Here is a 12,925-nt window from a genome sequence, read left to right as displayed (position 1 = left end):
AGTATCCTTATATCCTATCCTTCAGTATGGTGCTGCCATGCCATGTCATATTGCTGACATCCTATAGCGTGTCGGTGACATCCCCATCATAGCGCTGACATCCTATAACGTGTCGGTAACATCCCATCGTAGTCACGTGCCGTGTGACCGTTCCCGTTCATCGGTTGCTCGTATCAGGGCTTTGCTCGATAAGAGCCCTTGCTTCTTCCGGGCGTGGCCTTCTGCCTGACATGTCCACCTTACTAGTTCGTTTAGCTAGCAGGGGTCCGTAACACCATTTCCCTTTCTTCAAGGTTTCTTGTCCCCAAGGAACATAAAGCTGCAGTGCTTCCCTCTCGAGGTGAGTGTCTGGTATTATCTTTCCAAATTCAGTCAGGTCATTAATTATGTTATCCAGTTCTTCTGTTTGTAAGAAGAGCCTCTGTCAGCAAATCAAGGATGAGGGTTTCCTGGCAATTTTCCCTTGCAAGCGCTGCATCCGTCTTTACAAAGTGTGTATTAAATCTGAAAACTCTGATTACTATAGTAAGTATATTAGAAAGAACAGTGTTTACTGCGAAATACCTGATCCTTCCTTCTCTAACACTGAGTAGAAGTATTTGATCAAGGCTCAAAATTCTATCAAAGAAGAGAAGAAAGTTATTCTAGTAAAACTTCTTCAGTTGCGAAAACAGAAACAGTTATTATAAAAATAAGCTGGTGATTTTATAGCTCGCGATATAAAAGAAATTAAGAAGCTGGAGAAGCTTGAGAAGTAAGAGTAAAAGAAACATAAGATACAAGAGGAACTGCATGATTAAAAGACTGCAACATCCAAGGCTAAGGCTAGTACCGTCGCGGGTGGTGTTAAGCTAGCTACCATGTCTGAGCTCGATCTTAGTTTATCCTAACTAGTTAGCTCTTCTTCTTTCTGGGCAAGTTTTGACTTGCCTGCCGGTAGTACTGTTCCACAAGTTAGCAATAACCTGTCAAATTCTTATATTTTTTGAGATATTATATTCTTTCTATTTTACTAGATACTGCAACCTGCCGCTAATCTTCTTATAATCTAGAATCTTTTTGACTTTATATTCTTTCTCTGTATCATTATTAATCTCCATATTTTCTGTAATTCTAGCATTCTTTAGTACAGGTTCTAATAATGAGATATGAAACACTGGATAGATTTTACTCATCAATTTTAGTAATCTTAATCTGTAGTTGACCAGTCCTTTCTTATCCTCAATAATAAATAGTCCTAGCTTGTGATAGTCAAGCTTCTGATTTGATCATTTTATCTTAATATTTCTGCAGAGTAAAAACACTTTCTTCCTTCTTTTTAGATCAGATTTTTTTCTGTATCTGTAATCATAGTATATCTTACTATATAAGTTCATAAACTTAATATCTTAAGATAACTATAGATACATGTTTTCTATAAATATAATAATATTCTCAGCTATATTAGTAACTTACTACTTTCCTAATAGCGTTTCTAGAAACCTGGGGTGGTAACTGTAATTAGTGTAAAATAGTGAGACTCTAATAATCAAGTAACTAGTATTATTATATAAGAATTATATTATTAATAATAGATTTGTTTAATCATCCTGCTAGTAGTTCACGTAGTATCTTAAATATTATTTAATTATCTGGTTAATCTTTTTTATTTACTCATTCATCTACAGGTGATAAGCTATTATTATTTATTCTTTAATTTTTATAAGATCTGCGAGTGATCTCCAGAACTTCAAGATAAATAACTTATCTTTATCTAATATAATATACTTTAATATTCTATAGTATATAACAATATTTTCTAGAAACAGTTCTGCTATCTATATTATTGTTATTATTATCTTACTTAATACAAGATAGATATATTTAATAAGATAATCAGTAATGATTGTGATAGCATTATATTGTCAAACCCTAGGATCGCTTCTCCCTGTTCCTGTTAGCTTAGCTCCCGTTCCAATACGTACCTTGTGAACTGAATCAAAGGTAGTCAGGTTGTTGACTATCTAAAGGTGACTTGATCTGAACAAGAGAAGAGAAGTAAGGCCAGATAGTGCCGCGCAGCTATCCGTAAGTAAGTGCGGACGAGTGTTGTCGCTAAGCTTTACCAAAACGTATGGTTACTTAAAGACAATATGATTGAGCACGAAGAACAGAACTAGCTAAGTACGCGAAGGAGTGTCCTTATATATCCGTTCCCTGTATACCATTCCATATACCATCGGGTCTATCGTATACCCACTTGGTAGTCATAGACCATGATGATATGTTATATACCACATGCTTGTCCGTATACCATGGTCACGTGATCCTTGTCGCCTGACTGTTCGGGTCAGGATCCTCCTCGATAAGAGCCCCCTTCCGTCCGGATGTGGCCTTCTGCCTGACATACCCGCCTTACTAGTTGTTCAGCTAGCAGGGGTCCGTAACATATATCTCTTTAATTCAGGTAGTAAATTAATAAAGTTAATTATTATCTATTTTTATAACTGTTGTAGCACCTCCTGTACTTGCATTTATCTGTAGGGTTAGTATCTTATAAACTTGTTCTTAATATAAGTCTTATATTATTTAATATAATCATGTATTTTCTGTCTAAAGTTCAGAATATAGTAATTCCTCGTGATTAGTTCAGTTATCTTTTCCACTCTTAAATAATCCTTGAGTAGTTTGTTATAGTGTCTAGTCATAATCTCTGTTCTTATTATGGTTAGTATAAAGATTAACCCATAAAAATAGGCTAGTCTATTTTTATCAATGGTAATCTTGTTAGGTAAGCCCTTGCTTATCTTCTAAAGTGTTTTATTATTTTTTATACTATTAGCCAATTATTTAGTTAAGTTATTATCTATTTCTAATATTACTGTTAAATTAGTCTTATTATAACTGATCAATCTATCCGTGTTCTGCTTCAGGATGGCCAATTCAATAGCTTTTTTATCTAGTTTATAGTCTGGCCTGCAGCTCAGTATATCTGCATGTCTATTCTCTACTTCTTTATAATATATAATTCTAAAGTCATATTATAATAGAATCTCAGCCTATCTTGCCTATCTTCTGGTCAATTCTTTAGTTATCATAAAGTAGGTTAAATTCTTATAATCTATCTTTATAATAACAGTATATTTCATTTCTTTAAGATAGACCTTCTACTGCTTGAACACTACTACTATAGCTAGCAATTCCTTGTTATGAATATCATAGTTGAGTTCTGCTTAAACTAACTTTCTTAAATAAAATATAATCAGTCTCAGTTTTCTGTCTTCTCCAGATTATATTATATATATATTAATAATATAGTCTGATATATTAATCTTAATAATGGTTTCTTTTTCCAGATTATGCTGTACAAGTACTGGTAACATAGTAAGTTATTACTTAATATCTTTAAATATACTCTGCTGTAGTTCTCTCTACTAGTACTTCTTTAACTTTTCTATAAGCTTGAAGAGTGATATTATGTGGATAGCATATCCGTCTACAAATTATCAATAATAGTTAACTAATCTAACGAACTGCTATAGTTCTTTCAGATTTCTAGGTTAAGGCTAATCCTGTATAGCTTATACTTTAGCTTACTTAGTATAGATTCTTTCTATAGATATTCAGTATCTTAAAAACTCTGTTTTCTATATATAGAATTTATACTTCTTCAGCTTATATTATAACTGATATAGGTATAGTTTATATAGAATTAGTTTTATATATTTTACATATTCTTTCTCAGTCTTTAAGAAAATCAATATATTATCTAGATAAGTGATTATAAACTTATCAAGATATTCTTTAAGAATCTTATTAATATATTGCTAAAATAATGCTGGTGTGTTGGTAAGCCTAAATAGTATAATCAAGTATTTAAAATATTTATATTTTATTCTGAATATAGTCTTCTATTCTTTATCTTCTATAATATATATATGATAATATACATCCATAATATTAAGCTTAGTGAATCACTTTATTTCTTATATCTTATCTTGGATTTCTAAAATCAAAGATAACGGGTGTTAATCCTTAATTATAATAATATTCAGTAACTGATAATCTATATATAGTCATAGACTGCTATCCTTTTTCAGTACAAATTAAACTCTATATTCTGCTAGTAACTTTGAAGACCTGATATTGCCTTTAGCCAGCTAGTTATTAATATATTCTCATAGTACCTGTGATTCCTTCTCAGATATTAGGTAAATCTTTCTATAAATCTTCTATCTTCTGGATAGTTATCTTGATCTTTATATTAGTACTATTAATACTATACTCTCAGTATTTTTTTATTATTATTAATATCTATCCTGATAGTTCCATGAGCTAATCTCTCTATAATAGCTTAGTTACTGCTATTACTTGTATAACTATACTTAAGATACTATTTTTCTCTAAGTTATCTTTAATATCTAGTATATTAGGTTTTTATAGTATTCTCAATCTCTCTGTACTAGATTGCTTAATCCTTACTTCAGCTTCTTGCTATATAATAAGCTATATAGATCCAGATCCTATATCTAGTCCTTACTAGTATTATCTTGGATAATCATAATTTATGAATTAGAGACTCTTAATCTTCTAATTAATCTGTAGATTATGATTCCTGAACTATAAAATTCTTAATATAATATTATACTATCTTAAAGATATCATGTTAAAATCTATATATTTGTAGTAATTCTTTACAGTCATAAACACAGTTTCTAACTTAATTATTAATATAAGAATTTCCAAATTCTCTCTATTTAATCCTGTAATCAGTTCAGATTTTATCTTCTATTATCTGAATATTCTGAACTATTATATAAATTATAGGTTTATAAAGTTCCTAGTTATTCTAAAATCTATCAATACTTGGGCTAGTTAATCTAATATAACTGTTTAAATCTTCAGGTATAGCCCTGACTTAGTAACTATTAATTACTGCTCTGGCTAGTTAAATACTAATTATTATAGATATTTTCTTAAAAATCTTAAGCTTTTTATCTTTACTGTGTAGTATATTATACACTGATTATTAAAATATATTAACCAATATATTAATCTATGATAAGGATATTACTGATACTCTTTACATATACAGTCATAATTTAGATATAGATAATAGCTTATCTTAACCTTTACTATTTCTAGTATTCTGGGTCGATAGTTAGTAATATACTTCTAATTATAGTATATTAAGCATGTATTCGTGTAATATATAAATCAAGAAAGTTTATCATATCTTTAATAATCTCTACTTTTTTTAAAATAAATGTATAAATATGGTTTGTCACACCAAGATTCTGTTCCTGCAATATTTATCTTCTAGCTAATCTCTAATAATTAGTAATAATAATCTATATTATTTTGTCTATATATTAAACAAACTTCTAGATAATAAGAGTATCTCTGTAAATATTATTTTTAAGTCTTATTTCATGATTCCCAATATCTTAAGTCTTAATTGTCAAACCCTAGGATCGCTTCTCCCTGTTCCTGTTAGCTTAGCTCCCGTTCCAATACGTACCTTGTAAACTGAATCAAAGGTAGTCAGGTTGTTGACTATCTAAAGATGACTTGATCCGAACAGAAGAAGAGAAGTAAGGCCAGATAGTGCCGTGCAGCTATCCGTAAGTAAGTGCGGACGAGTGTTGTCGCTAAGCTCTACCAAAACGTAGGTTACTTAAAGATAATGTGAATTGAGTATGAAGAACAGAACTAACTAAGTATATAAAGAAGTGTTCTTATATATCCGTTCCCCGCATATCATTCTATATACCATCGGGTCTGTCGTATACCCACTTGGTAATCGTAGACCATGATGGTATGTTATATACCACATGCTTGTCTGTATACCATGGTCACGTGATCCGTGCTGTCTGACGGTTTGGGTCAGGATCTTCCTTGATAAGAGCCCCCTTTTGTCTGGATATGGCCTTCTGCCTGACATACCCGCCTTACTAGTTGTTCAGCTAGCAGGGGTCCGTAACACCACCTTTCCTTCTTTGAGGTTCTTGTCCTCAAGAATATAAAGGTGCGTGTCTCTCGTCCAGGTTGGCTGAGTCTCTTGGTTTCCTTTTCTCTTAAGATAGATTATTATATCTCTGTGTAATCGTTACAAGGAGTGCTGTTAGCAGGCTGACTGGATTATTTATAACAGTATCCAGATTGACTTTCCTTATACTTAGTGTGATTCCCACAGTCTTCCTTGTTTCATGGATTCTAAAAACCGAAATTGTGCGGCCTGTACTTGTTATGGCTGAAAATATGAAAAGTGATTTCACAGTAATTCTGAGTGGGATAAGCTTTAATGTGATAAAGAGAGAATAGCTCAAGAGATTAAAGAGACTGAAGAATAGATTAAGCTATTATTTATGAAAATGAAGCGGTTGCGAAAACATTACAGATTTCTAAAGGATTATGGTAATCGGATGTTAGATCATGACTTGAATGTGTTGGAGTAAATAGACAATGAGGATCCTCCAAGCGCTGAGGACCTTCGAGAGCTAGAGCATCTGGCTGATGAACATGACGCTGCTCAACTTGCCGCTGTGTTAGACACTCCTAGTCTGACTCAGTTAGTTGGTTCCCCTTCTTTCTGGGCGAACTTTGACTTGTCTGTTGGTAGTACTGCTTCACAAGCTGGTAACAGCCTGTCAAATTCTTGATAGATTTTTATATGTTTTCTGAGATATCATATTCTATCTATTTTATCAGATACTATGATCTGTTGTTAATCTTCTTATAATCTAGGATCTTTTTAACTTTGTATTCTTTCTTTATATTGTTATCAATCTCTATATTTTCTGCGATTCTAGTGTTCTTTGGTACAGGTTCCAATAATAAGATATAAAATACTGGATAAATTTTGTTTATTGATTTTAGTAATCTTAACTTGTAGTTGACCAGTCCCTTCTTATCTTCAATAATAAATAGTCCTAGCTTGTGATAGTCAAGCTTTTGATTTAATTATTTTATCTTGATATTTTTACAGAGTAAAAATATCTTTTTTTCTCTTTTAAGATCAGGTTTCCTTTTATATTTATAATTATAATACATCTTACTACGCAAGTTCATGAATTTAATATCTCTAAACAACTATAGATATATGTTTTCTATAAATATAATAATATTCTTAGCTATATCAGTAACTTATTACTTTTTTAATAACATTTTCAGAAACCTCGGGTGATATCTATAATTAGTATAGAATAGTAAGACTTTAATGATTAAGTAACTAGTATTATTATATAAAAACTGTATTATTAGTAATAGATTTATTTAATCATCTTGCTGGTAGTTTATATAGTGTTTTAAGTATTATTTAATTATTTAATTAATTCTTTCTATTTACTTATTTATCTGCGGGTGGTAAACTGTTATTATTTATTCTTTAATTCTCATGAGATCTGCAAGTGATCTTTAGAACTTCAAAATAAATAACTTATCTTGATTTAATATAATATACTTTAATATCTTATAATATATAATAATATTTTCTAGAAATAGTTCTGCTATCTGTATTACTGTTATTATTATCTTACTTAATACAAGATAAATATATTTAATAAAGTAATCAGTAATAATTATGATAGCGTTAAATCCTTCTAATTCCAGTAATAAATTAATAAAGTCAATTATTATCTATTCTTAGAACTGTTATGGCGCCTTCTATACTTATATTTATCTATAGGGTTAGTACTTCACAGGCTTATTCCTGATATAAGTCTTATATTATCTAATATAATTATATACTTTCTATCTAAGGTTTGGAATGTAGTAATTCCTTATAATTAATTCAGTTATCTTTTCTATTTCTAGATAATCCTTAAGTAGTCTGTCATAATGTTTAGCTATAATCTCTATTCTTATTATAGTTAGTACAAAGATTAATCCGTAAAAGTATATTAGTCTATTTTCATTGATGATGATCTTATCTAGTGAGTCCTTACTTATTTTCTAGAATGTTTTATTATTTTTCATGCCTTCAGTCAATCACTTAATTAGATTATTACTTATTTTCAACATTGCTGCTAGATTGGCTTTATTATAACTGATCAATCTATCCATATTCTGCTTCAGGATGGCTAGTTTAATAGCCTTTTTACTTAATTTATAGTCTAGTCTGCGGCTCAGTATATCTATATATCTATTCTCTACTTTCTTACAGTATATGATTCTGAAATCATATTATAACAGAATCTTAGCCTATCATACTTACCTTCTGGTCAACTCTTTGATTATCATAAAGTAGGTTAAGTTCCTATGGTCTATCTTTATAATAATGGTGTACTTTACTTCTTTAAGATAGACTCTCTACTGCTTAAATATTATTATTATAGCTAGTAATTTCTTATCGTGAATATTGTAGTTGAGTTCCGCTTAAACCAACTTCTTTAAATAAAATATAATTAGTCTTAGCTTTTTATCTTCTCCGGGTTGCATTATACGCATACTAATAGCATAGTCTGATATATCAGTTTTAATAGTTATTTCTTTTTCTGGATTGTGCTGTATGAGTATTAATAATATAATAAGTTATTACTTGATATCTTCAAACATACTCTGCTGCGGTTCTTTCTACTAGTACTTCTTTAACTTCTTTATAAGCTTGAAGAGTAGTATTATATGGATAGCGTATCTGTCCATAAATTGTTAATAGTAGTTAATTAATCTGATAAACTGCTGTAGTTCTTTCAGATTTCTAGATTAAGGCCAATCCTGTATAGCTTATACTTTAGCTTACTTAGTATAGATTCTCTTTATAGATATCTAATGTCCTAGGAACTCTGTTTCCTGTATATAGAATTCACATTTTTTCAGCTTATATTATAACTGATATAGATATAGTTTATATAAAACTAGTCTTATATGTCTTATATATTCTTTCTTAGTCTTTAAAAAGATTAATATATTATCTAGATAAGTAATTATAAACCTGTCAAGATATTCTTTAAGAACTTTATTAATATATTACTAAAATAATGCTAGTGCGTTAGTAAGTCTAAATAGTATAATTAAGTATTTAAAGTATTCATATTTCATTCTAAACATGGTTTTTTATTCTTTATCTTCTATAATATGTATGTGATAATATATATTTATAATATTAAGCTTAATAAACTACTTTATTTCTTGTATCTTATCTTGGATTTCCGAAATCAAAGGTAACAGGTATTAATTCTTAATTATAATAATATTTAGTAACTAATAATCTATATATAGTTATAAACTATTGTTTTTTTTTAGTATAAATAGGACTCCATGTCCTGCTAGTGACTTTGAAGGCCTAATATTATTCTTAACTAGTTAATTATCAATATATTCTTGTAGTGCCTGCAATTTCTTTTTAGATATTAGATAAATCTTTCTATATATCAGTAATTTTTCTTTCTTTATAGAAATAGTATGGTCATACTTTCTGTGCTGAGATAATTTAGATTACTCTAGCTGCTTGAACAAGTCCTCAAATCTCTTATACTATGATGGAATCTGCGTGTCATTCTTGACTGCAGCTAGAAGTTTCTATAAATCTTCTAGTCCCTGGACAGTCATCTTAATCTCTGTATTAGAGCTATCAATACTATACTTGTAATACTCTTTTATTATTATTAGTACTTATTCTAATAATTCTATAAGCTAATCTCTCTGTGATGGCTTGGTTGCTGCTATTACTTGTATAACTATACTTGAGATACTATTTTTCTTTAAGTTATCTTTGATATCTGGCATGTTAGGCTTTTATAGTGATCTTAATCTTTCTTTATTAGATTATTTAATCCTTACTTCAGCTCCTTACTAAGTAGCGGGCTGTACAGATCTAGACCTCATACCTGGTCCTTGCTGGTATTATCTTGGGCAATCATAATTCATAAATTAGAGACTCTTAATCTTTTAATTAATCTATAGATTATGATTCCTGAGCCATGGAATCCTTAATATAATATTATACTATCTTAAAGATATTATATTAAAGTCTATATACTCATGGTAATCCTTTACAGTTATAAATATAATTTCTGATTTAACTATTAACACGAGAATTCTTAAATTCTCTTTATTTAGTTCTGTAATTAGTTTGGGTTCTTTTTTTTATTATCTAAGTATTTTAAGCTATTATATAAATTGCAGGTTCATGAAGTTCCTGATTACTCTAGAATCTACCAATACTTGGATTAATCAATCTAATATAATTACTTAGATCTTTAGATATAGTCCTAATTCTGTAATTACTAATTACTATTCCAGTTAGTTAGATTCTAACTACTGTGGGTATCTTCTTAAAAATCTTGAGTCTTCTATCTTTACCGCGTAGTATATTATATACTAATTATCAAAACATGTTAATTAATATATTAATCTGTGGTAAGAGTGTCTCTGATACTCTTTATATATATAATTAAAGATATTATATAAATAGTAGCTTATCTTAGCCCTAACTACTTCTGATATTCTAGATTAGTAGTTAGTAATATATTTTTAATTATAGTATATTAAGTATATATTTATGTAGCATACAAGCCAAAGAAGTTTATCATATTTTTAATAATCTCTACTTTCTTTGAAATAAATATATAAATATGGTTTATTATACTAAGATTCTGTTCCTGTAATGTTTATCTTCTAGCTAATCTTTAATAATTAATAATAATAGTCTATATTATCTTGTCCATATGTTAAATAAACTTTCAGATAATAAGAATATCTCTATAAATATTATTTCTAAGTCTTATTTTATGATTTTCAATATTTTAAATCCCAATATAGATAATGCTGCATGATTATCTTAAGCTCTGGGTAAAATTATGCTAGATTTTCTAAGATCTCTTTTAAAATATAGTCTAATTAATAAATAATATTTTCTTAATCATTCTTCTGGTTCTTCTTGTCCTTATCTTGCTATGATAAATAAAGTTTACTAATTTCTGATAAAGATTTTTTAGGAATATCAGGTATCTTATTAAGTCTCTTTTTACTAGGTTTAAAATCTTTAAGTAATATACTGTATTCTTTATCCAACAGTTTATTCTTGTTCTAAACTATACTGGGGTAGTTATTTCTCAGAACTAGCTTATAATTATTATTATTGATTTCTATGGTCTAAACTAATAGTATAGATAATTATTAATCCTTTTATTAACTAGATAGTACTGTTGACTTATCTAGAATAGCTTATTATCTTAACTGATCACAGTATATCCTGTTCTCTGATAGCTGATTATACTGAATAATATATAACTTCTTATTACTTAATATCCGTGTTGCAGTATCTGTTTAAACCTTGTGCTGAATAGCGGTAATATTATAGACTTCTCTGCCTTAATCTTGGTTTATAACTCTTAATTACTTCTGAGGCTGTTTCTGTTTCTGACTATAGTTCTTTGACTAGTGATCTGTTTTGCTGCAGCTAAAGTACAAGTAGTCTCTTTTATGTTGTTCAAGTTTCTTCTTAGATACTTGAGTCTCTTGAGTCTGATGCTGTGCTATATCCAGCTCCATGAGTTTCAGCCTATAGAGATCTTTATATTCCAAGCTTCTAGATTATACTGACCTTCTGTTATTGACTTAGTAATCTGGTTGATTATTATATCAAGATATAGACCTGCTGGTCTACTAATCCTCTTATTATTTTATATTAAAGTTATATAACTTATTATCAATCTTTACAGTTGCTTTAATTATCTTAGCTAAGGTGTCCGGTCATTCTTGCTAAATGATCTTTTCTTAGATCTTTATCTTAAGTCTTTCTTTAAATCGTGAGATATAAGTATTATTATCTTAGTCTAGATAATTAATGACTTGCTGAAACTCTGAAATATATACAGATACTGATCCTGCTTACTTAAATTACTATAACTTTTACTCAGTATTTTATATTATATTAATGTCTCTAAACGTCTGTTTGAGACGCTATTTAAATCTGATATAATTAATAAAAAATTATTTTATATTATTATTCTGATTACTTACTAACTTTTCTTATCGCTCGCGGATGTATAGTTTAAACTAATTAAATATTACTCTAATAAGATAAGTAGATGTGAAAAAGATCTTATTCTCTTTATTCTTGAGTTTTTTCTTGTTCATGTTAAGGTACAAGTCTAACTGGGTCAAGAAAGCCCTGAGCTTCGCTCGTTTGCTGTTAAATAGCTCGGGTAGTCAGATCTTAATAGATTTGACTGATAAGCAACCTTCGAGTAACTAGTTTTTTTATTTTAAGGCAGTGATGCTTTCTTGTAGTTGATTAATCATGTCTATTAGTTTCTTAGTTGTCAGGCCCTGCTGCTGAAGCGCTCGCGATATGTTTAATATAGTTAATATGATGACTGATTATCACTGGGTAATACTCGTACTGACTAGTGCTCAATATATTAAATCCTAGGATTGCTTCTTCCTGTTCTTATTAGCTTAGCTCCCGTTCCAATACGTACCTTGTGAACTGAATCAAAGGTAGTCAGGTTATTAACTATCTAAAGATGACTTAATCCAAATAGAAGAAGAGAAGTAAGGCTAGATAGTGCCGCGCAGCTATCTGTAAGTAAGTATAGATAAGTGTTGTTGCTAAGCTCTACCAAAACGTAGATTATTTAAAGATAATATGAATTGAGCATGAAGAACAGAACTAACTAAGTACATGAAGAAGTGTTCTTATATATCCATTCCCCGCATACCATTCTATATACCATCGGGTCTGTTGTATACCTACTTAGTAGTCGTAGACCATGATGATATGTTATATACCACATGCTTGTCCGTATACTATGGTCACATGATCCGTGCTGCCTGACGGTTCGGGTCGGGATCCTCCTCGATAAGAGCCCCCTTCCGTCCGGATGTGGCCTTCTGCCTGACATACCCGCCTTACTAGTTGTTCAGCTAGCAGGGGTCCGTAACATTAATATAGACAATGCTGTATAATTATCTTAAGCTCTGGACAGAATCATGCTAGATT

Source organism: Aspergillus sclerotioniger (assembly GCF_003184525.1).
Source record: "Aspergillus sclerotioniger CBS 115572 chromosome Unknown BO94scaffold_2, whole genome shotgun sequence".
Lineage (NCBI taxonomy): Eukaryota > Fungi > Ascomycota > Eurotiomycetes > Eurotiales > Aspergillaceae > Aspergillus > Aspergillus sclerotioniger.
Note: the sequence above shows the minus strand (reverse complement) of the source record.